The sequence below is a fragment of the Pseudophryne corroboree genome, chromosome 6, assembly GCF_028390025.1.
Source record: "Pseudophryne corroboree isolate aPseCor3 chromosome 6, aPseCor3.hap2, whole genome shotgun sequence".
NCBI classification, from domain to species: Eukaryota; Metazoa; Chordata; class Amphibia; order Anura; family Myobatrachidae; genus Pseudophryne; species Pseudophryne corroboree.
In genome coordinates this window covers 7,183,226-7,211,176 of record NC_086449.1, presented here as the reverse complement: position 1 = coordinate 7,211,176, position 27,951 = coordinate 7,183,226, and the positions used below count along the sequence as shown (strand labels likewise).

At 48.1% G+C, this 27,951-nt stretch overlaps 1 protein-coding gene across 3 annotated transcripts in view; it reads right to left on the bottom strand.

Moving 5' to 3' along the window:
• The window catches only part of LOC134935887 (protein INCA1-like), a 211,451-nt gene that overhangs the window by 30,019 nt on the left and 153,481 nt on the right, over positions 1 to 27,951 (bottom strand). The window lies entirely within an intron of this gene.

Sequence of the window (27,951 nt, the reverse complement as noted above, 5' to 3'; positions counted from 1 at the left end):
AGTGCCACCAAGGGCGCCACTATAGACGAAAATCCAGCGATAAATCGTCTATAAAAATTCGCAAAGCCCAGGAAACGCTGAAGCGCCTTCAAACTAGTGGGCTGCACCCAATCCAGGACTGCCTGTACCTTGGAACCCTCCATTTGGAAACCTTCTGGGGAGATAATATATCCTAGAAATGCGATTTGCTGAACTTCAAATTCGCACTTCTCCAGCTTCGCCCCAAGCCGGTGGTCTCTGAGTTTCTGGAGGACTAAGCGTACATGCTTCCGATGTTCCTCCAGGGAATGGGAGAAGATTAGGATGTCATCTAAGTATACAACTAAGAATCTATCCAAATATTCCCTGAGCACATCATTCATGAAATCCTGGAAGACTGCCGGGGCATTACAGAGCCCAAAAGGCATCACCAAATATTCATAATGCCCTGAGTGGGTATTAAAGGCAGTCTTCCATTCATCCCCCTCTCTTATTCGGATTAGATTGTACGCACCGCGTAGGTCAATCTTAGAAAAAATGGTGGCAGTACGAAGCTGGTCAAACAAGACCGAAATGAGAGGCAGTGGGTATGAGTTTTTAATCGTGATACGGTTCAATTCCCTGAAGTCGATGCAGGGTCGCAACGAACCGTCCTTTTTACCCACGAAGAAGAACCCCGACCCAACTGGAGACTGTGAAGGTCTGATAAATCCCTTAGCCAAGTTCTCCTGAATGTACTCTGCCATAGCCTGAGTCTCAGGACGTGACAGGGAGTACAACCTGCTCTTGGGAAGCTTAGCATTTGGCAACAAATCAATGGCACAGTCATAGGGGCGATGGGGAGGTAGTACCTCTGCAACTTTTTTGGAGAACACGTCCGCAAAATCTGCATAACACCCTGGCAATCCTGGCAAACTTAGCTGCGAGAGCCTGACTGGAAGGCTCAAGCAACTCCTGAAACAATCAGTACCCCAACTAAGAATCTCCCCAGAGACCCAGTCAAATTGAGGATTGTGGGCCCTTAACCAGGGTAACCCCAACACCAATGGGGCAAAAGTACAGACAGTCACATAAAAGGACAATTTTTCAGAGTGTGTGGCTCCAATAAACAAAGAAATCTGGCTAGTGCAAGAGGTAATTTTACCTTGGGATAATGGTTCCCCGTTTAACCCACAAATCTCAATTTCCGATGCCAAGGGTACTAAGGGAACAGAGTGTTTCAGGGCGAATTGGCGGTCCATAAAAACCCCGTCGGCCCCACTGTCCACAAAGGCCTCAGTCTTGACAGTTTGACCGAGGATCTTCAAGGTCACCGGAATGATAAAAGTCTTCTTGGGAAATTCTGACTTCTGGCCTGACAGGATATTTCCCATCACCCTCAGGCCCTGAAGTTTTCTGGCTTTTCTGGGCATGATACTACCACATGACCTTTATTCCCACAGTACAAACACAACCCCTGCTGTCTCCTCCGCGTCTTCTCACGCGAGGAGAGGCGGGTAGCCCCAATCTGCATAGGCTCCTCGGAAAATTCCTCAGAGTCTGAGGTTCCCTTGGGAAGGAAGGAAATCTCAGTCTCCCTTTCAAGCCTACGCTCTCTCAGCCGTCTATCCACCCGGATGGATAACTGCATGAGCTGATCCAAGCTATCAGGCAAGGGATATTGTACCAGTTGGTCCTTTATCTGGTTAGAAAGACCTCTTCGGTACTGGTGTCTCAGGGCTGGGTCATTCCACTGGGTATCATGGGCCAACCTCCGAAACTCCGTACAGTAAACCTCAACTGGCCTTCGCCCTTGCTTAAGGATCGAAATCTGAGCCTCGGCTGAGGCCGTCTTGTCAGGGTCATCATACAACATGCCCAGTGCCGTAAAAAAAGCATCAACACTTTTAAGCGACGGACAGTCAGGCTGCAACCCATATGCCCAGAACTGTGGGTCTCCTTGTAGCAAGGAAATCACTATGCCCACCCGCTGAATCTCCGACCCAGAAGACTGAGGCCTAAGCCGGAAGTATAGCTTGCAGCTCTCCTTGAAACAAAAGAACTGCGAGCGATCTCCAGAAAAACGATCCGGGAGATTTACTTTCGGCTCCTTAACCCCTGCAGGTGCTGCTGCTGCGGGAGCTCCGCCAGCAGCCTGGGAGGTGTGCATTTTAATGGACAAATCATTAAATTGTCGAGTCAGGACCTGCACCTGATCGACCACCTGTTGCAACGTATTTTGAGGGGTATGCTCCATATTCCCACAAAATTTCAACAGGAGTATTAGGCTGCTGAATATGTTATGCACACCAGTGCCTGCAGGAATGTACTGGTGTTTGAACTGTTATGCAAAACAAATGGACTCACAGACAGACTGGGGAATATGACATAACGTACACAGAAGGTGATAGGGTAACAAAATACACACAAAGTGAACAGAGAAGCCCAGAGGCTAAGGAACTGGGTGTCTCCCTTGTATTAGTAATGCTCAGATGAGAAAAGCAAGATGTTGTGTTTTAATACGTAGAGAACCCGAAATGCTGTTGCTAAGGGCAACAGCAAAACCCTAAAGGGTTACCAACGGGTGTGGCAGTAAACTCCTTGGTCAGAGATGGAATGATAGACACAAGGAGAGTCTCCACAATCCTAATTCTCACTTGCAGTGCACAGGTTCAGCTTACTGCCACTAAACTGACCCCTGACACCTAGCACAGTGAGACAGGATTAGACAGGCAAGTCTTAGAATACAGCCGCAAACTTGCTAAGTTCACAGAGTAGTAACAGAACCCCAGCAAGCTAAACGACTGACTCCAGTCTTACTGCTAGGTCTGGATTGGCAGAGTGTAATACCAAATCCCCAGGCCTATTTGCAGTAAGCAACAAACAAATACAAAGCTACACAGTACTGGCTAACTTTCAGGAACTGACTAACCAACAAAGATTCAGCAGCATCTGCTTACCCTAAGAAGAGGCCTTATAAAGCAGGTGCTGTCCACGCCCCACTCAGACCTCACAGACTGTGAGCACAAAAACCAGCACCGGATCCCCTACCGTGCACAGAGCCTGTAACCACTGCACAGCAAAAGACCCGAACCGGAGTATCAGCTGCGCTCAGGTTACTCTGCTAGCACTTGTCTCCCGGTTGCCATGACGACGTGGCAGCACAGGGCAGGAGACCCTAACAGGTATCCAGTTCTTCAGGATGTACTCATAGAGGATCCCTGGCCTCTTCCTCTACGTGAGGAACTGTTACAACAAGATCCGGGCGTGTATCAAACGTTCCGCGGCAGGGTTTGCGGCGTGGCGGTTGAACACCATATCCTAACCAGAAAGGATATTCCCAGTGAAGTCATTTCCACACTTCTTCGGGCTTAGAAAGAAGTAACGGTAAAGCCTTACCACCGTGTTTGGAGAAAATATGTGTCTTTGTGTGAATCCAAGAAGGCTACTACGGAAGATTTCAGCTGAGTCGTTCTTCTCCATTCTTTGCAAGCCAGTGTGGGTGCAGGCCTGAAGTTAGGCTCCATTTCAGTGCGTATTGGCCTTATAAATTTTCTTTCGAGAAAGACTTGACAACCTTTCTGAAAGTTTTTTCCTTCGTGGAAGGAGTACTGCACGTACAACCTCCATTTGTGCCCCTATTGGCACCGTGGGACCGTGACGTTGTGTTGCGTTTTCTTGTGTCAGAATGTTTGGCACCTTTATAAAAGGTTGTGTTAAAAATTCTCTCTTAGAGAGTGGTCATGCTTTGCCTTTGGCGTCCACAGGGTGGATGTCGGAAATAGCGGCTGGGTCTCATAAGAGCCCCTGTTTGATTTTCCAGGTGGATAAAGAGGAATTGAGAACTAGAGATGAGCGCCTGAAATTTTTCGGGTTTTGTGTTTTGGTTTTGGGTTCGGTTCCGCGGCCGTGTTTTGGGTTCGAACGCGTTTTGGCAAAACCTCACCGAATTTTTTTTGTCGGATTCGGGTGTGTTTTGGATTCGGGTGTTTTTTTCCAAAAACACTAAAAAACAGCTTAAATCATAGAATTTGGGGGTCATTTTGATCCCAAAGTATTATTAACCTCAAAAACCATAATTTACACTCATTTTCAGTCTATTCTGAATACCTCACACCTCACAATATTATTTTTAGTCCTAAAATTTGCACCGAGGTCGCTGTGTGAGTAAGATAAGCGACCCTAGTGGCCGACACAAACACCGGGCCCATCTAGGAGTGGCACTGCAGTGTCACGCAGGATGTCCCTTCCAAAAAACCCTCCCCAAACAGCACATGACGCAAAGAAAAAAAGAGGCGCAATGAGGTAGCTGTGTGAGTAAGATTAGCGACCCTAGTGGCCGACACAAACACCGGGCCCATCTAGGAGTGGCACTGCAGTGTCACGCAGGATGGCCCTTCCAAAAAACCCTCCCCAAACAGCACATGACGCAAAGAAAAAAAGAGGCGCAATGAGGTAGCTGTGTGAGTAAGATTAGCGACCCTAGTGGCCGACACAAACACCGGGCCCATCTAGGAGTGGCACTGCAGTGTCACGCAGGATGGCCCTTCCAAAAAACCCTCCCCAAACAGCACATGACGCAAAGAAAAAAAGAGGCGCAATGAGGTAGCTGACTGTGTGAGTAAGATTAGCGACCCTAGTGGCCGACACAAACACCGGGCCCATCTAGGAGTGGCACTGCAGTGTCACGCAGGATGTCCCTTCCAAAAAACCCTCCCCAAACAGCACATGACGCAAAGAAAAAAAGAGGCGCAATGAGGTAGCTGTGTGAGTAAGATTAGCGACCCTAGTGGCCGACACAAACACCGGGCCCATCTAGGAGTGGCACTGCAGTGTCACGCAGGATGTCCCTTCCAAAAAACCCTCCCCAATCAGCACATGATGCAAAGAAAAAGAAAAGAAAAAAGAGGTGCAAGATGGAATTGTCCTTGGGCCCTCCCACCCACCCTTATGTTGTATAAACAAAACAGGACATGCACACTTTAACCAACCCATCATTTCAGTGACAGGGTCTGCCACACGACTGTGACTGATATGACGGGTTGGTTTGGACCCCCCCCAAAAAAGAAGCAATTAATCTCTCCTTGCACAAACTGGCTCTACAGAGGCAAGATGTCCACCTCATCTTCACCCTCCGATATATCACCGTGTACATCCCCCTCCTCACAGATTATCAATTCGTCCCCACTGGAATCCACCATCTCAGCTCCCTGTGTACTTTGTGGAGGCAATTGCTGCTGGTCAATGTCTCCGCGGAGGAATTGATTATAATTCATTTTAATGAACATCATCTTCTCCACATTTTCTGGATGTAACCTCGTACGCCGATTGCTGACAAGGTGAGCGGCGGCACTAAACACTCTTTCGGAGTACACACTTGTGGGAGGGCAACTTAGGTAGAATAAAGCCAGTTTGTGCAAGGACCTCCAAATTGCCTCTTTTTCCTGCCAGTATAAGTACGGACTGTGTGACGTGCCTACTTGGATGCGGTCACTCATATAATCCTCCACCATTCTATCAATGTTGAGAGAATCATATGCAGTGACAGTAGACGACATGTCCGTAATCGTTGTCAGGTCCTTCAGTCCGGACCAGATGTCATCATCAGCAGTCGCTCCAGACTGCCCTGCATCACCGCCAGCGGGTGGGCTCGGAATTCTGAGCCTTTTCCTCGCACCCCCAGTTGCGGGAGAATGTGAAGGAGGAGATGTTGACAGGTCGCGTTCCGCTTGACTTGACAATTTTGTCACCAGCAGGTCTTTCAACCCCAGCAGACCTGTGTCTGCCGGAAAGAGAGATCCAAGGTAGGCTTTAAATCTAGGATCGAGCACGGTGGCCACAATGTAGTGCTCTGATTTCAACAGATTGACCACCCGTGAATCCTTGTTAAGCGAATTAAGGGCTGCATCCACAAGTCCCACATGCCTAGCGGAATCGCTCCCTTTTAGCTCCTTCTTCAATGCCTCCAGCTTCTTCTGCAAAAGCCTGATGAGGGGAATGACCTGACTCAGGCTGGCAGTGTCTGAACTGACTTCACGTGTGGCAAGTTCAAAGGGCATCAGAACCTTGCACAACGTTGAAATCATTCTCCACTGCACTTGAGACAGGTGCATTCCACCTACTATATCGTGCTCAATTGTATAGGCTTGAATGGCCTTTTGCTGCTCCTCCAACCTCTGAAGCATATAGAGGGTTGAATTCCACCTCGTTACCACTTCTTGCTTCAGATGATGGCAGGGCAGGTTCAGTAGTTTTTGGTGGTGCTCCAGTCTTCTGTACGTGGTGCCTGTACGCCGAAAGTGTCCCGCAATTTTTCTGGCCACCGACAGCATCTCTTGCACGCCCCTGTCGTTTTTTAAAAAATTCTGCACCACCAAATTCAAGGTATGTGCAAAACATGGGACGTGCTGGAATTTGCCCATATTTAATGCACACACAATATTGCTGGCGTTGTCCGATGCCACAAATCCACAGGAGAGTCCAATTGGGGTAAGCCATTCCGCGATGATCTTCCTCAGTTGCCGTAAGAGGTTTTCAGCTGTGTGCGTATTCTGGAAAGCGGTGATACAAAGCGTAGCCTGCCTAGGAAAGAGTTGGCGTTTGCGAGATGCTGCTACTGGTGCCGCCGCTGCTGTTCTTGCGGCGGGAGTCCATACATCTACCCAGTGGGCTGTCACAGTCATATAGTCCTGACCCTGCCCTGCTCCACTTGTCCACATGTCCGTGGTTAAGTGGACATTGGGTACAACTGCATTTTTTAGGACACTGGTGAGTCTTTTTCTGACGTCCGTGTACATTCTCGGTATCGCCTGCCTAGAGAAGTGGAACCTAGATGGTATTTGGTAACGGGGGCACACTGCCTCAATAAATTGTCTAGTTCCCTGTGAACTAACGGCGGATACCGGACGCACGTCTAACACCAACATAGTTGTCAAGGACTCAGTTATCCGCTTTGCAGTAGGATGACTGCTGTGATATTTCATCTTCCTCGCAAAGGACTGTTGAACAGTCAATTGCTTACTGGAAGTAGTACAAGTGGGCTTACGACTTCCCCTCTGGGATGACCATCGACTCCCAGCGGCAACAACAGCAGCGCCAGCAGCAGTAGGCGTTACACGCAAGGATGCATCGGAGGAATCCCAGGCAGGAGAGGACTCGTCAGAATTGCCAGTGACATGGCCTGCAGGACTATTGGCATTCCTGGGGAAGGAGGAAATTGACACTGAGGGAGTTGGTGGGGTGGTTTGCGTGAGCTTGGTTACAAGAGGAAGGGATTTACTGGTCAGTGGACTGCTTCCGCTGTCACCCAAAGTTTTTGAACTTGTCACTGACTTATTATGAATGCGCTGCAGGTGACGTATAAGGGAGGATGTTCCGAGGTGGTTAACGTCCTTACCCATACTTATTACAGCTTGACAAAGGGAACACACGGCTTGACACCTGTTGTCCGCATTTCTGGTGAAATACCTCCACACCGAAGAGCTGATTTTTTTGGTATTTTCACCTGGCATGTCAACGGCCATATTCCTCCCACGGACAACAGGTGTCTCCCCGGGTGCCTGACTTAAACAAACCACCTCACCATCAGAATCCTCCTGGTCAATTTCCTCCCCAGCGCCAGCAACACCCATATCCTCCTCATCCTGGTGTACTTCAACACTGACATCTTCAATCTGACTATCAGGAACTGGACTGCGGGTGCTCCTTCCAGCACTTGCAGGGGGCGTGCAAATGGTGGAAGGCGCATGCTCTTCACGTCCAGTGTTGGGAAGGTCAGGCATCGCAACCGACACAATTGGACTCTCCTTGTGGATTTGGGATTTCAAAGAACGCACAGTTCTTTGCGGTGCTTTTGCCAGCTTGAGTCTTTTCAGTTTTCTAGCGAGAGGCTGAGTGCTTCCATCCTCATGTGAAGCTGAACCACTAGCCATGAACATAGGCCAGGGCCTCAGCCGTTCCTTGCCACTCCGTGTGGTAAATGGCATATTGGCAAGTTTACGCTTCTCCTCCGACAATTTTATTTTAGGTTTTGGAGTCCTTTTTTTACTGATATTTGGTGTTTTGGTTTTGACATGCTCTGTACTATGCCATTGGGCATCGGCCTTGGCAGACGACGTTGCTGGCATTTCATCGTCTCGGCCATGACTAGTGGCAGCAGCTTCAGCACGAGGTGGAAGTGGATCTTGATCTTTCCCTAATTTTGGAACCTCAACATTTTTGTTCTCCATATTTTAATAGGCACAACTAAAAGGCACCTCAGGTAAACAATGGAGATGGATGGATTGGATACTAGTATACAATTATGGACGGGCTGCCGAGTGCCGACACAGAGGTAGCCACAGCCGTGAACTACCGCACTGTACTGTGTCTGCTGCTAATATATAGACTGGTTGATAAAGAGATAGTATACTCGTAACTAGTATGTATGTATAAAGAAAGAAAAAAAACCACGGTTAGGTGGTATATACAATTATGGACGGGCTGCCGAGTGCCGACACAGAGGTAGCCACAGCCGTGAACTACCGCACTGTACTGTGTCTGCTGCTAATATATAGACTGGTTGATAAAGAGATAGTATACTCGTAACTAGTATGTATGTATAAAGAAAGAAAAAAAAACCACGGTTAGGTGGTATATACAATTATGGACGGGCTGCCGAGTGCCGACACAGAGGTAGCCACAGCCGTGAACTACCGCACTGTACTGTGTCTGCTGCTAATATATAGACTGGTTGATAAAGAGATAGTATACTCGTAACTAGTATGTATGTATAAAGAAAGAAAAAAAAACCACGGTTAGGTGGTATATACAATTATGGACGGGCTGCCGAGTGCCGACACAGAGGTAGCCACAGCCGTGAACTACCGCACTGTACTGTGTCTGCTGCTAATATATAGACTGGTTGATAAAGAGATAGTATACTCGTAACTAGTATGTATGTATAAAGAAAGAAAAAAAAACCACGGGTAGGTGGTATATACAATTATGGACGGGCTGCCGAGTGCCGACACAGAGGTAGCCACAGCCGTGAACTACCGCACTGTACTGTGTCTGCTGCTAATATATAGACTGGTTGATAAAGAGATAGTATACTCGTAACTAGTATGTATGTATAAAGAAAGAAAAAAAATCCACGGTTAGGTGGTATATACAATTATGGACGGGCTGCCGAGTGCCGACACAGAGGTAGCCACAGCCGTGAACTACCGCACTGTACTGTGTCTGCTGCTAATATATAGACTGGTTGATAAAGAGATAGTATACTCGTAACTAGTATGTATGTATAAAGAAAGAAAAAAAAACCACGGTTAGGTGGTATATACAATTATGGACGGGCTGCCGAGTGCCGACACAGAGGTAGCCACAGCCGTGAACTACCGCACTGTACTGTGTCTGCTGCTAATATATAGACTGGTTGATAAAGAGATAGTATACTCGTAACTAGTATGTATGTATAAAGAAAGAAAAAAAAACCACGGTTAGGTGGTATATACAATTATGGACGGGCTGCCGAGTGCCGACACAGAGGTAGCCACAGCCGTGAACTACCGCACTGTACTGTGTCTGCTGCTAATATATAGACTGGTTGATAAAGAGATAGTATACTCGTAACTAGTATGTATGTATAAAGAAAGAAAAAAAAACCACGGTTAGGTGGTATATACAATTATGGACGGGCTGCCGAGTGCCGACACAGAGGTAGCCACAGCCGTGAACTACCGCACTGTACTGTGTCTGCTGCTAATATATAGACTGGTTGATAAAGAGATAGTATACTCGTAACTAGTATGTATGTATAAAGAAAGAAAAAAAAACCACGGTTAGGTGGTATATACAATTATGGACGGGCTGCCGAGTGCCGACACAGAGGTAGCCACAGCCGTGAACTACCGCACTGTACTGTGTCTGCTGCTAATATATAGACTGGTTGATAAAGAGATAGTATACTCGTAACTAGTATGTATGTATAAAGAAAGAAAAAAAAACCACGGTTAGGTCACTGGTATATACAATTATGGACGGGCTGCCGAGTGCCGACACAGAGGTAGCCACAGCCGTGAACTACCGCACTGTACTGTGTCTGCTGCTAATATAGACTGGTTGATAAAGAGATAGTATACTACTAATATTATATACTGGTGGTCAGGTCACTGGTCACTAGTCACACTGGCAGTGGCACTCCTGCAGCAAAAGTGTGCACTGTTTAATTTTAATATAATATTATGTACTCCTGGCTCCTGCTATAACCTATAACTGGCACTGCAGTAGTGCTCCCCAGTCTCCCCCACAATTATAAGCTGTGTGAGCTGAGCAGTCAGACAGATATATAATATATATAGATGATGCAGCACACTGGCCTGAGCCTGAGCAGTGCACACAGATATGGTATGTGACTGAGTCACTGTGTGCTGTGTATCGCTTTTTTCAGGCAGAGAACGGATTATAAATAAAAGTGGTGGTCACTGGTCACTATCAGCAAAACTCTGCACTGTACACTACTGAGTACTCCTAATGCTCCCCAAAATTAGTAAATCAAGTGTCTCTCTAATCTATTCTAATTCTAAACGGAGAGGACGCCAGCCACGTCCTCTCCCTATCAATCTCAATGCACGTGTGAAAATGGCGGCGACGCGCGGCTCCTTATATAGAATCCGAGCCTCGCGAGAATCCGACAGCGTCATGATGACGTTCGGGCGCGCTCGGGTTAACCGAGCAAGGCGGGAAGATCCGAGTCGCTCGGACCCGTGAAAAAAAACATGAAGTTCTGGCGGGTTCGGATTCAGAGAAACCGAACCCGCTCATCTCTATTGAGAACTCGGATAATAGTTCTGCCAAAAGTGGTTTCGGTGTTTCGCAGAAACCGGCCTATTTGATGCCTGTGGTTGTTTAAGCATTGGCTGATTCAAGGTCTCTAGATGTAGTCAGGGCTTTAAATATTTATATCGCGAATTTGGCTCAGATTGGGGAAACAGAGGCTCTGTTCGTCCGGTGGCCCCAGCGTGATTGGGGCGCCTGCGTCTTTGCAGTCTGTTACACGCTGGATCTGGGATACGATTCGGCGTGCTCGCTCTACGGCTGGATTGCCGTTACCGAAGTCGGTGGTGACCCATTCTGCTAGGTAGATGGGCTCTTCTTGGGCGGATGCCCGAGGAGTCTCGCGGGTTCAACGTGGCCGAGCGGATACTTGGTCGGGTTCAAACACTTTGGCTAAGCTATACAAGTTTGATACCCTGGCTGATGGGGACCTCATGTTTGCTAAATCGGTGCTGCAGAGTTGTCCGCACTCTCCCGCCCGGTCTGGAGCTTTGGTATAAACCCCATGGTCCTTACGGAGTCCCCAGCATCCTCTAGGACGTATGAGAAAATAGGATTTTAATACCTACCGGTAAATCCTTTTCTCTCAGTCCGTAGAGGATGCTGGGCGCCCGTCCCAGTGCGTACTGTGTCTGCAGTTACTGGTTATGGTTACACTCTTGTGGTGTTTCTTTTCTGTCAGGCTGTTGCTGACGTTGTTCATGCCATGGCATGCAGTGTCTTATTATTGGTTGTGTTGACACACTGGTTGTGTTATGTAGTCTCTCAGCGTGTCGCTGTGTATTGTTCATGCCGTTGGTTGGTATTCTATTGAATGCCACGTTCTGCGGTATGTTCGTGGGGTGAGCTGGTATGACACTCACCGTGTTTAAACAATAAATTCTTTCCTCTAAATGTCCGTCTCCCTGGGCACAGTTTCTAACTGAGGTCTGGAGGAGGGGCATAGAGGGAGGAGCCAGTTCACACCCAGTCAAAGTCTTTTAGTGTGCCCATGTCTCCTGCGGATCCCGTCTATACCCCATGGTCCTTATGGAGTCCCCAGCATCCTCTACGGACTAAGAGAAAAGGATTTACCGGTAGGTATTAAAATCCTATTTTTATTATGGATCTGCCAAAATCCTCAAAATGTTCAGTCATCTGGGTGGTTGTTGACCGCTTTAGTAAAATGGCTCATTTCGCCCCTTTGACTAAACTACCTAGTGCCAAGGATCTTGCCACCTTATTCATCTTTCATATCTTCAGAATTCATGGTTTACCTCAGGACATTGTCTCTGATAGGTGGACCCAATTTATTGCTCTTTTTGGAGGGCTTTTTGTTCCGAGTTAGGAATTAACCTCAGTTTTTCGTCAGGTTACCACCCACAGTTCAATGGGCAAACTGAACATGTTAATCAGTCCCTTGAACAATATCTACGATGTTATGTCTCCAAGTGTCAGAACGATTGGGTTGATAATCTACCTTTTGCAGAATTTGCTCACAACAATTCTGAACATTGCTCTACTTCCAAGTCTCCATTCTTTTGTGTTTTCGGCCTGCATCCCAAATCGAATACCTTCATTCCTTCTCAGAAAGCAGATTAATCTTCCTCTACTACCTCGCATTTTAGGAAGATTTGGAAGAAGGTACAGTACATCAAGTATAGGAGAATTCTGCGGTCCGGTCTAAGAAGTTTGCGGATAAATTCCGGAGACCGTGTACGTTCAAAACGGGAGTTATGGTGTGGCTGTCTACTCAGAACATTAAACTTCGACAGCCATCCCAGAAGTTGGGGCCCCGTTATATTGGTCCGTTTCAAATCATTCAGCAAGTCAATCCTGTGGCCTTCCGTTTGCAGTTACCCAGATCCCTGACAATGAATAACACTTTTCATTGTTCCTTGCTTAAACCTGCAATTGTCTCCAGGAGGTTTTGGGCCAGAAGGACGAGGAGACCTGCTCTAGTCTTGGTTCATGGACATCAGTAGTATGTGGTGGAGAAGATCTTAGATTCCAAGTTTGTGCGTGGTCAGGTTCACTTTCTGGTCCATTGGAAGGGCTATGGTCCTGAGGAGATTCCTGAGAGAGGTCTCCATGCTCCTAGACTAAAAAGACTTTTCTTTAGAGAGTTTCCCGGGAAACCAGGATCTAGGGGTTTCATAACCCCTCGTCAAGGGGGGATGGGGGTACTGTTACAAGCCGCTAGCAGCGCGTCTGTGTTCAGCCTCAGCTGCTGTATAATTAGTAATTGGGGTAATTGCGTGAGCATCACCTAGTACCACCTAATAACCCAGATAACTGAGTAGTCTTCGTGACAATATGGCAGCAAATTTTGTTCTGGAGATGTTATTTATTCCCCCATATTTATTCACGAGCTACTCAAAGCCTGGGAACCCACTGGCCTTTACTGTACTGTCACGTCTAGTCACAGATATGTAGTGAATAGTAACAAATCATCAGTTGGGTGAGGGAGGCCATAGATACCACTGATGAAGTCCGGCCCTTTTTCACTCAGGAAGTAACCAAAACCCTGGTCCATACTCTCATGATCTCCAGATATTCCGCAACCTCCTCCATGTCTTCCTCCTCTCCAGTCCGTGCAGAATGCTCCGATGAGGCAGATCTTCCTCTACCATCACACCTCATGCACCTCCTCACCGGTTCCCATTCCCTTCAGAATTCACTCCAAGCTGCTTAACCTTCCCTACAAAGCCCGAGCACTACTGTAGTTTTGTGCTACTCATCACTGTTCCTGTGCAACTCGCACTTGTTTTTGTGCCACTCGTCTTGTCGGTTTGCTTAATTTGCACTTGTACGTGCTGCGGGTTTTTTGGTGCCATCGAAACAAACTAAACTGATGGTGAAGACTCAGACAAAACGCGTAGGGTACCCTCATGTAAGGCTCTGTCTGAATGCTATATAGACAATGGGCTTTATTCAGGTTTACTAGCAAACCAAAAAAGCAAACTAATGGCCAAAACCATGTGATCTGCAGGTGGGGCAGATGTAACATGTGCAGAGAGAGTTAGATTTGGGTGGGGGGTGTTCAAACTGAAATCTAAATTGCAGTTTAAAAATAAAGCAGCCAGTATTTACCCTGCACAGAAACGAAATAACCCACCCAAATCTAACTCTCTCTGCACAAGTTACAGCTGCCCCACCTGCAGTGCACCATGGTGTTACCCAGTTGTGTGCTTTTTTGATATGCTAACAAACCTGAATAACCCACAATATACGTACTGCAAAATGAGTCGGTGTTGGCTCATTACTTTAAAGAATTTACGGGCAGATGTATTAACCTGGAGAAGGCATAAGGAAGTGATAAACCAGTGATAAATGCACAGTGATAAACGCACCAGCCAATCAGCTCCAATATGTAAATTAACAGTTAGGAGCTGATTGGCTGGTGCATTATCACCTTGCACTTATCACTGGTTTATCACTTCCTTATGCCGTCTCCAGGTTAATACATCTGCCTATTAGTGTATAACAAGATTGGGAGGTGAACGCATCTCCGCAGCATTTGACGGGCAGCAGAATGAGCAGAATGGAGTGTTCGCATGTAAGATAACCTCTGAGGTTGAGCATACCGAGATCTCCTGCGCCAAGGCTAGAGGCGGTGCAATTAATAGTGATGACAGCTACTGAGAGACACGGAGGGCTGAGAGTGGGGCTGTCTCATAGACACGGATAAAACTCGAAAACAGTCGCACTTTCAACATATTATCACTGATATTAAATATTTCACTGTAATCTTCAGGTACATGAGCCGTGTAAATATAATGCTAAATAAAGCAATTATTATGTTTTCCTCTGGTGTAGCGTCTATGGAATATTCCGGTGTGCACCACTCGTACATAATAATACGATAATAGGATTTTAATACCTACCGGTAAATACTTTTCTCTTAGTCCGTAGAGGATGCTGGGGACACTTCAAGAACCATGGGATATAGACGGGATCCACAGGAGACATGGGCACTTTAAGACTTTCAAAGGGGTATGAACTGGCTCCTCCCTCTATGCCACTCCTCCAGACTCCAGTTATAGGAACTGTGCCCAGGGAGACGGACATTTCGAGGAAAAGGATTTATTGTTAAACTAAGGTGAGATACATACCAGCTCACACCTCAAGCACGCCGTACAACATGGCATTTAATACAACGCAAGTCAACGGCATGAACAACATCAGCAGCAGGCTGACTATAACGTAACACAACATGTGTGTAACCATAACTAATAACTGCAGATACAGTACGCACTGGGACGGGCGCCCAGCATCCTCTACTGACTAAGAGAAAAGGATTTATCGGTAGGTATTAAAATCCTATTTTCTCATACGTCCTAGAGGATGCTGGGGACACTTCAAGAACCATGGGGTTTATACCAAAGCTCTAGAACGGGCGGGAGAGTGCGGATGACTCTGCAGCACCGATTGACCAAACATGAGGTCCTCATCAGCCAGGGTATCAAACTTGTAGTGTCACGATCTAGGTAATTCCTTATCAGTATTTACCTTCCAAATGCCTCCTGAGACTGTCCCAGTGTTCCAAGCCTGGATTCCATCTGCACTGTCTGTGTGCAGCACGCTGCATCTCATTGTCTCAAAACTCTTCACTGTGATTCTGGCAGCTTCATGGTTAAAGCTCACATTCAAGTTACAAACAATCTTTCCCTCCAAAAGCTACCATGGGCGCAGCCATGTTTTCCTAATCACATGTTACCTTTCAGCCTATCAGCTGCACTCTGCTCCCAGCCTGATTACACAGCAGCTGCACTCTGGTCTCTGGTTAATCAGCCAGCCAATCCCTGCTTCCTAGCAGGTATAAATATCCTGTTCCTGGGGTGGAAAGATGTCAGTGCTTCAATTGTCTTCAGTGATTCCAGTGTGCAGTTCTCCCATGGACTTTCTCTGCAGTACAGCCTGACTCCCTGGTGATTATACTCTGCAGTGTAACCTGACACTCCAGTGATTAACCCTCTACAGTCTACCCTGATTCACCTGTGTCTGAACTCCGGCTTCCCAGCAGCCATTCTCCAGCGATCCCCAGCATCACTTCATGCTTCACCTGTGCGTCTAAGTACAATAGTGCATTTCTATCTGCGAACCCCAGCTTCACTCAAAGCTTACCAACGATCCCAAAGTAACCATCCGTGTTCCGTCATCGATTCCAAGTCACCATCGGTGTTCCGTCATCGATCCCAAGTATTTCTCTGAACTGTGTTTCCTATTACCAGTACCAAGTCATCAGTATTCCTCTGAACTGTGTTTAATAAAACCTTTGAACTTTCCCTTGTTGTCGTGGTCACGCCTTCGGGCATTTGTTCTAAAGGTTCCCTGCATGTCCAAGAACCCTGTACTGCCTCCCAGGTACACATATACCTCAGCCCCTACAACTGAGGCTTCCCCCTGGTCAGCACCAGCCCTCAGTTGTGACATGTAGAACTTCGCAAAGGTGTTTGAACCCGACCAAGTAGCTGCTCGGCAAAGTTGTAAAGCCGAGACCCCTCGGGCAGCCGCCCAGGATGAGCCCACCTTTCTGGTAGAATGGGCCTTCACCGATTTCGGTAACGGCACACCAGCCATAGAATGAGCCTGCTGAATCGTATGACAGATCCAGCGCGCAATAGTCTGCTTGGAAGCAGGAGCCCCAATTTTATTGTGAGCATACAGGACAAACAGAGCCTCTGTTTTCCTAAACTGAGCCGTTCTGGCGACATAAATTTTCAAAGCTCTTAAGACATCGAGAAGCTTCGATTCCAGCAAGGCGTCAGTAGCCACTGGCACCACAATAGGTTGGTTCAAGTGGAACGATGAAACCACTTTCGGCAGAAACTGCTGATGAGTCCTCAATTCTGCTCTATCTTCATGGAAGATCAAATAAGGGCTCTTGTGAGACAAGGCCGCCAATTCAGACACCCGCCTTGCGGATGCCAAGGCTAACAGCATGACCACTTTCCAAGTAAGGAATTTCAACTCTACCTCCTGTAAAGGCTCAAACCAATGAGATTGAAGGAACTGCAACACCACGTTAAGATCCCATGGTGCCACAGGGGGCACAAAGGGAGGTTGGATGTGCAATACGCCTTTCACGAAGGTCTGAACTTCTGGAAAGGAGGCCAATTGTTTTTGGAAGAAAACCGATAAAGCCGAAATTTGCACTTTAATTGAGCCCAACTTTAGGCCCGCATCCACACCGGCTTGTAGAAAATGGAGAAAACGTCCTAACTGAAATTCTTCCGTAGGAGCTTTCTAGGATTCACACCAAGACACGTATTTTCTCCAAATACAGTGGTAATGTTTAGACGTTACTCCTTTTCTGGCCTGAATAAGAGTGGGGATGACTTCCTTGGGAATACCCTTTCAGGCTAGGATCCAGCGTTCAACCTCCAAGCCGTCAAACGAAGTCGCAGTAAGTCTTGGGACACGCACGGCCCCTGCCGTAATAGATCCTCCCTCAGAGGAAGAGGCCAGGGATCTCCTATGAGTAATTCCTGAAGATCTGGATACCAAGCCCTCCTTGGCCAATCTGGAACAATGAGGATCGCTTGAACCTTTGTTCTTCTTATGATCTTTATCACTTTTGGAATGAGTGGAAGCGGAGGAAACACGTACACCGACCGAAACACCCACGGTGTCACTAGGGCGTCCACTGCTATTGCTTGAGGGTCTCTCGACCTGGAACAATATCTCCAAAGTTTATTGTTGAGGCGAGTCGCCATCATGTCTATTTGAGGAATTCCCCAACGACTTGTCACTTCTGCAAAGACCTCTTGATGAAGACCCCACTCTCCTGGATGGAGATCGTGTCTGCTGAGGAAGTCTGCTTCCCAGTTGTCCACTCCTGGAATGAAGATCGCTGATAGAGTGCTTGCATGCCTGTCCGCCCAATGGAGCACCTTTGTGGCCTCTGCCATTGTCGCTCTGCTCTTTGTTCCGCCCTGGCGGTTTATGTACGCTACTGCTGTTATGTTGTCCAACTGAATCAAGACGGGCCGATTGCGAAGAAGATGTTCCGCTTGCAGAAGGCCGTTATGAATGGCCCTTAACTCCAGAACGTTTATGAGTAGACACATTTCCTGGCTTAACCATTTTACCTGGAAGTTTTCCCCCTGCGTGACTGCTCCCCAGCCTCGGAGACTCGCATCCCTGGTCACTACGATCCAGTCCTGGACCCCGAACCTGCGTCCCTCTAGGAGGTGAGAGCTGCGCAGCCACCACAGGAGTGAGATTCTGGTCTTGGAGGACAGGGTTATCCTTCGTTGCATGTGCAGATGGGACCCGGACCACTTGTCCAATAGGTCCCACTGAAACACTCTGGCATGGAATCTGCCAAACTGAATGGCCTCGTAGGCCGCCACCATCTTCCCCAGCAACCGAGTGCATTGATGGATCGATACTCTTGCTGGTTTCAGAATTTGTTTGACCAGGTTCTGAATTTCCAGAGCCTTTTCCACTGGAAGAAAAACTCTCTGTAATTCTGTGTCCAGAATAATTCGACAGCCGTGTCGTCAGAACCACCTGCGATTTTGTCAAGTTTAGGAGCCAACCATGTTGCTGCAGAATTGTCAGGGAGAGCGCAATGTTCTGCAGTAATAGGTCTCTGGATTTCGCCTTTATCAGGAGATCGTCCAAGTACCGGATAATTGTGACTCCTTGTTTGCGCAGGAGAACCTTCATTTCGGCCATTACTTTGGTGAAAACCCTCGGAGCCGTGGACAGACCAAACGGCAACGTCTGAAATTGGTAATGACAATCCTGAACTGCAAACCTCAGGTAAGCCTGATGTGGAGGATAAATGGGAACATGTAAGTAGGCATCCTTTATGTCTACCGTCCTTTATGTCTACCGACACCATAAAATCCCCCTCCTCCAGACTGGAGATCACAGCCCGGAGAGATTCCATCTTGAATTTGAATTTTCTCAGGTAGAAATTGAGGGATTTGAGGTTCAGGATTGGTCTGACTGAGCTGTCCGGCTTCGGTACCACGAACAGGCTCGAATAAAAGCCTTCTCCCTGTTGCGACGGGGGAACCCTGACAATGACGTGATTTCGACACAATTTTTGTATTGCAGCGCATACCACTTCCCTGTCTGAAAGAGAGCTGCTAAGGCTGATTTGAAAAATCGGTGAGGGGGGACGTCTTGAAACTCCAGTTTGTACCCTTGGGAGACTATTTCTAAAACCTATGGGTCCAGGCCCGAACGAGCCCAGAACTGACTGAAGAGCCTGAGACTGCCCCCCACTGGTGCGGACTCCCACGGAGGAGCCACAGCGTCATGCGGTGGACTTGGCAGAAGCCAGGGAGGAATTCTGCTCTTGGGAACCGGCCACGGCCGGTGATCGCTTACCCTTTCCCTTTCCTCTAGTAGCAAGGAAGGAAGACCCCCGGCCTTTTCTGTATTTATAGGGCCGAAAGGACTGCATCTGATATTGGTGTGCTTTCTTTTGTGGTGCAGGCACATAAGGTAAAAATTATGACTTACCCGCGGTAGCCGTAGATACCAACTCAGCGAGGCCGTCACCAAACAATACACCACCTTTATACGGTTGAGACTCCATAGCTTTCTTGGAGTAAGCATCAGCATTCCATTGATGAATCACCAATGCTCTCCTAGCTGAGACTGCCATGGCATTGGCCCGTGATCCCAAGAGGCCAATATCTCTCGCAGCTTCCTTTAGGTAGACTGCAGCGTCCCTGATATGACCTAGTGTCAGAAGAATGCTATCCCTATCCAGGGTATCCAATTCAGATGACAGGTTATCTGCCCATTTTTCGATAGCACTACTCACCCACGCAGATGCAATGGCTGGTCTGAGTAGCGTACCCGTGGAGATATAAATGGATTTCAATGTATTTTCCTGCCTACGATCTGCAGGATCCTTTAGGGCTGCCGTGTCAGGAGACGGAAGAGCCACCTTTTTGGACAGCCGTGATAGAGCTTTGTCCACAATGGGGGGTGACTCCCATTTGTCCCTATCCCCAGAGGGAAATGGATACGCCACTACAATCCTTTTGGGAATCTGAAACATTTTGTCAGGATTTTCCCAAACCTTTTCACAAAGCGCGTTCAGTTCATGAGAGGGAGGAAATGTTACCTCAAGTTTCTTTCCTTTATACATACAGACCCTAGTATCAGGAACAGCAGGGTCCTCAGTGATATGTAATACATCTTTTATAGCCACAATCATGTACTGAATGCTCTTTGCCAGTTTTGGATCTAATCTGGCATCACTATAGTCGACACTTGAGTCAGTGTCCGTGTCGGTATCCGTGTCTGCCAACTGGGCAAATGAACGTTTTTGTGACCCCGAAGGGGTCTGGACTTGAAACAACACATCCTCTACGGATTTCTTCCAAGCTTGGTTCTGAGACTCAGATTTATCCAATCTTTTATTTATCAGAGCCACATTTGCATTCAAAGCACTCAAAACATTGACCCAATCCGGTGTCGGCGGTGCCGACAGGGTCACTCCCACAGCCTTTTGTGTCCCTAACACAGTCTCCTCCTGGAAAGAGCACTCCGCCTCAGACATGCCGACACTCGTGCACCCACCACATGTAGATACACTGGGCCTACAGGGGACAGACCTACAGTAAAGCCTGTCAGAGAGACACAGAAGGAGATATAGCCAGCTCACACCCCAGCGCCCAAACCCGGTCTGAACACTACAGACAATGTCCCAGACCTGAAGCGCTTTTATAAACTAATATAATGCACCAAAATCGCTGTGCCCCCCCACCCCCCGTTTTTCACCCTGTTACTTGTACAGCAGTGTGAGGAAGGACCAGCGTCTCTGCAGCTTGTGAAGAGAAAATGGCGCCGGGCTGTATGCTGTGAGGGCTAAGCCCCGCGCCCGTACTGGCGCGCTTCAGACCCGCTCATTTTTAAACTTTTTTACATTGCCCAGGCACTTAGTCCGCTGTTGCCAGATAGACATTGTTACGATTCCCGTACTCCAGACCAGAGGAGATCTTATGGCAGAGGTCTGAGTACTGGAAAGATATACTGGGTGTGGGAGCAGGAGAGCCTAGTAACCCCTGGCGCCCTAACTCCGTTGTCTCGCCCGTGTTATCAGAAATCCCCTGCGAGACTATGGTTGCTTGAGCCCATGGCAGCCGCGTTCGAAGGGCGGATTATGTCTGCCCAACCCCGATGCCCCCTCAGGTCTTAATGGGAGACAAAGGGAAATCCGAGACAGGGTGATAACAAGGGGCCCTCTGACTAAGCAACCAGGCCAGGGGTTACAAGCTAACTAACTAAACCAAAAAGTATGTGCGGACTAGCCGCCAGGGAAAAGGACAACCAAAGATCCACTGATCCGTCACTCCTATCCAGCACCGCTGGATACCAGAGTGGATCAGGGGGAGCGGAATCCTCCGCAAAAGCTCCAGAACACAAAGATACAAAATAATAAACAGTAAGCGGTCAGGCCGCAACACACGGCTAGGCCGCGACTCACGAACACCACAGGATGTTAAAGGTGCTCGGTCAGACTTCAGGAAAGATGACAACTTCCGAGTACAGGATCACTGAGGACAGGAACAACCGGATTGAGCAGGACTGGAAACTCTCTGTAACCGACACAGGCAAACAGGAAGCTATCACCGGCGTCTGTGAGAAGTCCAAAGGGTGCTTATAACTGTGAGCTCCCCAATCAGGAGCCAGACTGGGTAATCACAAGTAATGCCGTGCAGCTTGCATGCTGCACGGCCAGCACACAATTATACAATTAGAAAAGACCCAGCAACGGGGAACGCGGCCCGAACGTGGCGTCCCCGTTGCTAGGGTCTGCGCGGCTCCGTGCGCCCGGCGTCCAGCGTTGCCAGGGAGCCGGCGGCTGTACGCGCACGGCGTCCCTGGTTGCTAGGCGCCGGGCCGCACCGACGAGCGGACCCCGGCGCCTAACAGTACCCCCCCCTTGAGGAGGGGTCAAGGAACCCCTAAAGCCAGGTTTCCGAGGAAATTCTCGAAAAAATGCCCTCTTGAGCCTCGGGGCATGGAGATCCTTATCCAGGACCCAAGACCTTTCTTCTGGACCATAACCTCTCCAATGCACCAAAGAATAAAGCCGACCCCGGGACAACTTGGAATCGAGAACCTTCTCCACCAAGAACTCCTGCTGACCCTGTACATCTATTGGTGATCTCCCCTGAGATGTCTTACGAGGAAATCTACTGGACGAAACATATGGTTTCAGCAATGAGCAATGGAAAGTATTTCCGATCCGTAAAGTTTTTGGTAAACGTAACCGGAAGGCAACTGGATTGACTTTTTTGATAATGTGAAATGGTCCAATAAATTTAGGACCCAATCTGGCTGAGGTTTGTCGAAGTTTAATGTTGCGAGTCGACAACCATACCCTATCTCCTACTTTAAAAGTGCACGGCCGCCGGAGCCTGTCAGAAAATCTCTTTTCCTGAAATGCCGCTTTTCTGAGAGCCAGGTGCACCTTTCTCCAAATGAGCCTAAGATGAGAGGTCAAGGTCAGTGAGGAGACAGAGGAATGTTGAAAAAAGGAATTAGCTCTGGGGTGAAAACCAAAAACTGCAAAAAATGGAGACACATTGGTGGAGGAATGACAGGCATTATTGTAAGCGAACTCCGCCAATGGAAGAAACTCAGACCAATCATTTTGGAGTTTGGCCGAGTACAACCGCAAATATTGTTTTAGTGATTGATTAACTCGCTCAGTCTGCCCGTTGGATTGGGGATGGTAGCCTGACGTTAAAGATAATTTCATCTTCAATGAGACACAAAAAGATTTCCAAAACTGTGCAATGAATTGTGGACCCCGATCGGAAACAGTATCAGTGGGTAACCCATGGAGTCTGAAAACATGGCGGAGGAACAAGACTGCCAATCCCTGGGCAGATGGCAATCGGGGAAGAGCAATGAAATGGGCCATTTTACTAAAACGGTCCACTACCACCCATATGACTCGGCATCCGGCTGACAGAGGGAGGTCCACCACAAAATCCATGGAGATATGAGACCATGGCCTAAGAGGAACATTCAAGGGCATAAGCTGACCGATAGGCAAAGAACGGGAAACTTTATGCTGTGCACAGACCTGACACGAAAAAACAAACTCCTTAATGTCTTTGGAAAGACCAGGCCACCATACTGAGCGGGAGACTAATTCCAAAGTCTTAGCGATTCCCGGATGCCCGGCAACTTTGCTATCATGAAACTCCGTCAAAACAGTTGCTCTCAAAAACTCAGGGACAAAAAGACGACCAGCAGGAGTATTTCCAGGAGCTTGATGTTGAAGCAGCTTTAACTGGGTAAATAAATCCTGTGTGAGGCCTGCCCGAATGACTGAAGACGGAAGTATGGGAGTAACAGGACTGTTGTCTTGAACTGGAAGAAAACTGCGTGACAGGGCATCTGCCTTGGTATTCTTGGAACCTGGCCTGAAGGTGATAATGAATTTGAAACGAGTAAAAAATAAAGCCCAACGAGCCTGCCGGGCATTCAGTCGTTTAGCTGATTCAATGTATTGAAGATTTTTGTGATCAGTCAAAACTGAAATGATATGAGTCGCTCCCTCAAGCCAATGCCTCCACTCCTCGAAAGCCCATTTAATAGCCAGCAATTCCCGGTTACCAACATCGTAGTTGGATTCAGCAGAAGAGAATTTCATGGACATAAAGGCACAAGGATGTAATTCAAGGGAATCCGGATCATTCTGAGATAGGATAGCCCCTACTCCAACCTCTGAGGCATCAACCTCAACAATGAAAGGCAATTCTGGGTTGGGGTGTCTGAGGACAGGGGCTGAGACAAAGGCTTGTTTCAAGGCCTGAAAAGATAACTCAGCTTCACGTGACCAATTGGTAGGATCTGCTCCCTTTTTTGTCAGTGCCACAATGGGAGCAACTAGGTCAGAGAAAGAGTGAATAAATCTTCTATAGTAGTTCGCAAACCCTAAAAAGCGCTGAATTGCTTTTAAGTTGGTGGGTTGCGCCCAACTAAGGATGGCTTGGAGCTTCTTTGGTTCCATACGGAATCCCCGAGGGGAAATAATGTATCCTAAAAAGGATACCTCCGTGACATGAAATTCACACTTCTCCAGCTTGGCATATAGGTGATTTTCACGTAATTTTTTTAGAACCTGACGCACCTGGGTAACATGTTGTTCTACAGAGTCAGAATAAATCAAAATATCGTCTAAGTAGACTACAACGAATTTTCCAAGAAATTCACGGAGCACATCGTTAATGAGATCCTGGAAAACTGCCGGAGCGTTAGACAGGCCAAATGGCATAACCAGATACTCATAGTGGCCTGACTGAGTACTGAATGCCGTTTTCCACTCATCCCCTGACTTGATTCTGATGAGGTTATATGCTCCTCTCAGGTCAATCTTAGAAAAAAATCACAGCCGAACGTAGCTGACCAAAGAGGACAGAGATCAGTGGCAGAGGGTAAGTATTTTTTACTGAGATTTTATTCAAGGCTCTAAAGTCAATGCAGGGTCTGAGTGAACCATCCTTCTTCTCTACGAAGAAGAAGCCTGCACTTAAAGGGGATTTAGATGGCCTGATAAATCCTTTCCCTAGGCTTTCTTTAACATACTCATTCATGGCCACAGTTTCAGGTCCGGACAATGCATATAACCTTCCCTTAGGCAAAGTGGCACCAGGAATTAGCTCAATAGCACAATCATAAGGCCTATGGGGAGGCAGAATATCCGCATTGCCCTTGGAAAAAACATCAACAAAATCCTGGTATTCCACAGGAATGGGTGCGGGAATGGCAGCAGCTATTCTGATGGGAAGCGTAATACATTCCTTATTACAGATGGTACCCCATTGTGAGATCTCCCCCGACTGCCAATCAATGATGGGATTATGAAAGGCCAGCCAAGGGTGACCCAGAACCACTGGAACTGCTGGGCAATGGGTGAGGAAAAACTCAATTTTTTCAGAATGCAGAGCTCCTACCGAGAGTAGAACAGGAGGTGTACAGAGAGAAATAACACCATTGGACAAGGGACTCCCATCTAAACCATGCATGGTGATACACCTACCCAAGGCTAACTGAGGAATACCTAAGGTCTTGGCCCATGTTAAATCCATAAAGTTCCCTGCAGCTCCACTGTCCACAAAAACAGAGACCGAAGAACAGAGGCTGCCAAAGGAAACTTTAGCTGGGACTAACAGTGAATTATTTGAGGAGATAAGCTGCAGACCAAAGTGAACCCCCTCCCAATTCACTTGGTCGAGACGTTTCCCGACTTGTTCGGACAACTACGGGCAAAATGTCCCTTACCTCCACAGTATAAACAAAGACCAGAATTTTGCCTTCTGGTTCTTTCTTCAGGAGACAGTTTGGAGAGACCTATCTGCATAGGCTCCTCTATGTCCACAGGGATGGAAAAAACACAAGGAGTTGACCCGACAGATGCTCCTTTTTCAGCCCTCCGCTCTCTGAGCCGACGATCAATCTTAATAGAGAGCTCCATGAGTTTATCGAGAGTCTCAGGAGCGGGATACTGAAGGAGACTGTCTTTTATAGACTCAGATAAGCCGAGGCGAAACTGACTGCGCAGGGCTGGGTCATTCCACCCACAGTCGTTCGACCAACGGCGAAACTCCGTACAATAAATCTCTGCGGGATTCCTACCCTGTCTGAGAGCACGTAACTGACTCTCGGCGGATGCCTCTCTATCAGGGTCGTCATACAATAGCCCTAAAGACTTTAGAAAGGCGTCTACAGAAAATAAAGCCGGATCGTCTGTCTTTAAACCAAAAGCCCAGGTCTGAGGATCCCCCTGAAGCAGAGAAATAATAATTCCAACCCGCTGAGCCTCCGTACCTGAGGAGACTGGTCTCAAACGAAAATAAAGTTTACAAGACTCTTTAAAATTAAAAAACTGTTTTCTATCCCCAGAAAAACGGTCAGGCAGATGCATTTTTGGTTCAGGAATGACCCTCGGGGAAGTCCGTAACAGATCTTCCTGTGACCTCACCCGAAGGGACAGATCCTGAACCATCTGAGTAAGTTCTTGAATCTGGCTAACTAGAAGCTGGCCAGGATTTGGCCCGACACCGGTGGGATTCATGAGGCCGACAAATCTCCCAACTGAACAAGGGAAAAATTACTCCTGTTTAATTTTAAATTTTAGTCTGCCGGTGATAATGTTACGATTCCCGTACTCCAGACCAGAGGAGATCTTATGGCAGAGGTCTGAGTACTGGAAAGATATACTGGGTGTGGGAGCAGGAGAGCCTAGTAACCCCTGGCGCCCTAACTCCGTTGTCTCGCCCGTGTTATCAGAAATCCCCTGCGAGACTATGGTTGCTTGAGCCCATGGCAGCCGCGTTCGAAGGGCGGATTATGTCTGCCCAACCCCGATGCCCCCTCAGGTCTTAATGGGAGACAAAGGGAAATCCGAGACAGGGTGATAACAAGGGGCCCTCTGACTAAGCAACCAGGCCAGGGGTTACAAGCTAACTAACTAAACCAAAAAGTATGTGCGGACTAGCCGCCAGGGAAAAGGACAACCAAAGATCCACTGATCCGTCACTCCTATCCAGCACCGCTGGATACCAGAGTGGATCAGGGGGAGCGGAATCCTCCGCAAAAGCTCCAGAACACAAAGATACAAAATAATAAACAGTAAGCGGTCAGGCCGCAACACACGGCTAGGCCGCGACTCACGAACACCACAGGATGTTAAAGGTGCTCGGTCAGACTTCAGGAAAGATGACAACTTCCGAGTACAGGATCACTGAGGACAGGAACAACCGGATTGAGCAGGACTGGAAACTCTCTGTAACCGACACAGGCAAACAGGAAGCTATCACCGGCGTCTGTGAGAAGTCCAAAGGGTGCTTATAACTGTGAGCTCCCCAATCAGGAGCCAGACTGGGTAATCACAAGTAATGCCGTGCAGCTTGCATGCTGCACGGCCAGCACACAATTATACAATTAGAAAAGACCCAGCAACGGGGAACGCGGCCCGAACGTGGCGTCCCCGTTGCTAGGGTCTGCGCGGCTCCGTGCGCCCGGCGTTGCCAGGGAGCCGGCGGCTGTACGCGCACGGCGTCCCTGGTTGCTAGGCGCCGGGCCGCACCGACGAGCGGACCCCGGCGCCTAACAGACATATGAGGTTTCTATGCTGCCCAGGGCGCCCCCCCGCGCCCTGCACCCTGTAGTGCTGTTGTGTGTGGGAGCATGGCGCGCAGCGCGGCCGCTGTGCGGTACCTCAAAGCCGTCACTGAAGTCTTCTGATCTTCTTCTACTCACCTGTCTTCTGACTTCTGGCTCTGCAAGGGGGGTAACGGCGGGCTCTGGGAATGAACCCCTAGGCGTACCTAGTGTTCCAAACCCTCAGGAGCTAATGGTGTCCTGTAGCTAAAAAAGCAGAGCCTTTAAACTCACAGAAGTAGGTCTGACTTCTCTCCCCTAAGTCCCACGATGCAGTGAGACTGTTGCCAGCAGTGCCCCCTGAAAATAAAAAACCTAACATAAAGTCTTTTCAGAGAAACTCAGTAGAGCTCCTCAGCATCCAGTCTGCCTGGGCACAGATTCTAAACTGGAGTCTGGAGGAGGGGCATAGAGGGAGGAGCCAGTTCACACCCCTTTGAAAGTCTTAAAGTGCCCATGTCTCCTGTGGATCCCGTCTATACCCCATGGTTCTTGAAGTGTCCCCAGCATCCTCTAGGACGTATGAGAAAATAACATTTAAAATTGTTATTTGTGATTCTTTATAGTTGCCATGTACGGGTCAACCTGTTTGCTCTATGGATGTACCTGTAACTCTAAAGCAAGGTGAGGAAGAGGAGACACTGATGCAGTGACCTTTACCCTCTCACTGACACTACACACATCAAACTTCCTGCTCACTGTGTGTCTCCCTCCTCCACCCTCATACAACCACGCCACCCTCATACAACCACGCCACCCTCATACAACCACGCCACCCTCATACAACCATACAGCTGCTCTCCAGTGGATGAAACCGAGACAACACGAAGTGTGATTACTGGCTCCATGTAGCCTTCTGAAACCTTAACAAGCCTCTCTCCTGCCATCGCTGCCTCCCTCTTGCACAGAAACCAGATGCATCTCTCCAGAATCTCATTTGCTCAGCATCTAACTACGGCGGTACCTGGACAATAAGGCGTCTTTGCCATACAAGCTGCCTGGGCACTGACACCACTGCAGTTAGTGGTGAGGGGGAAACTC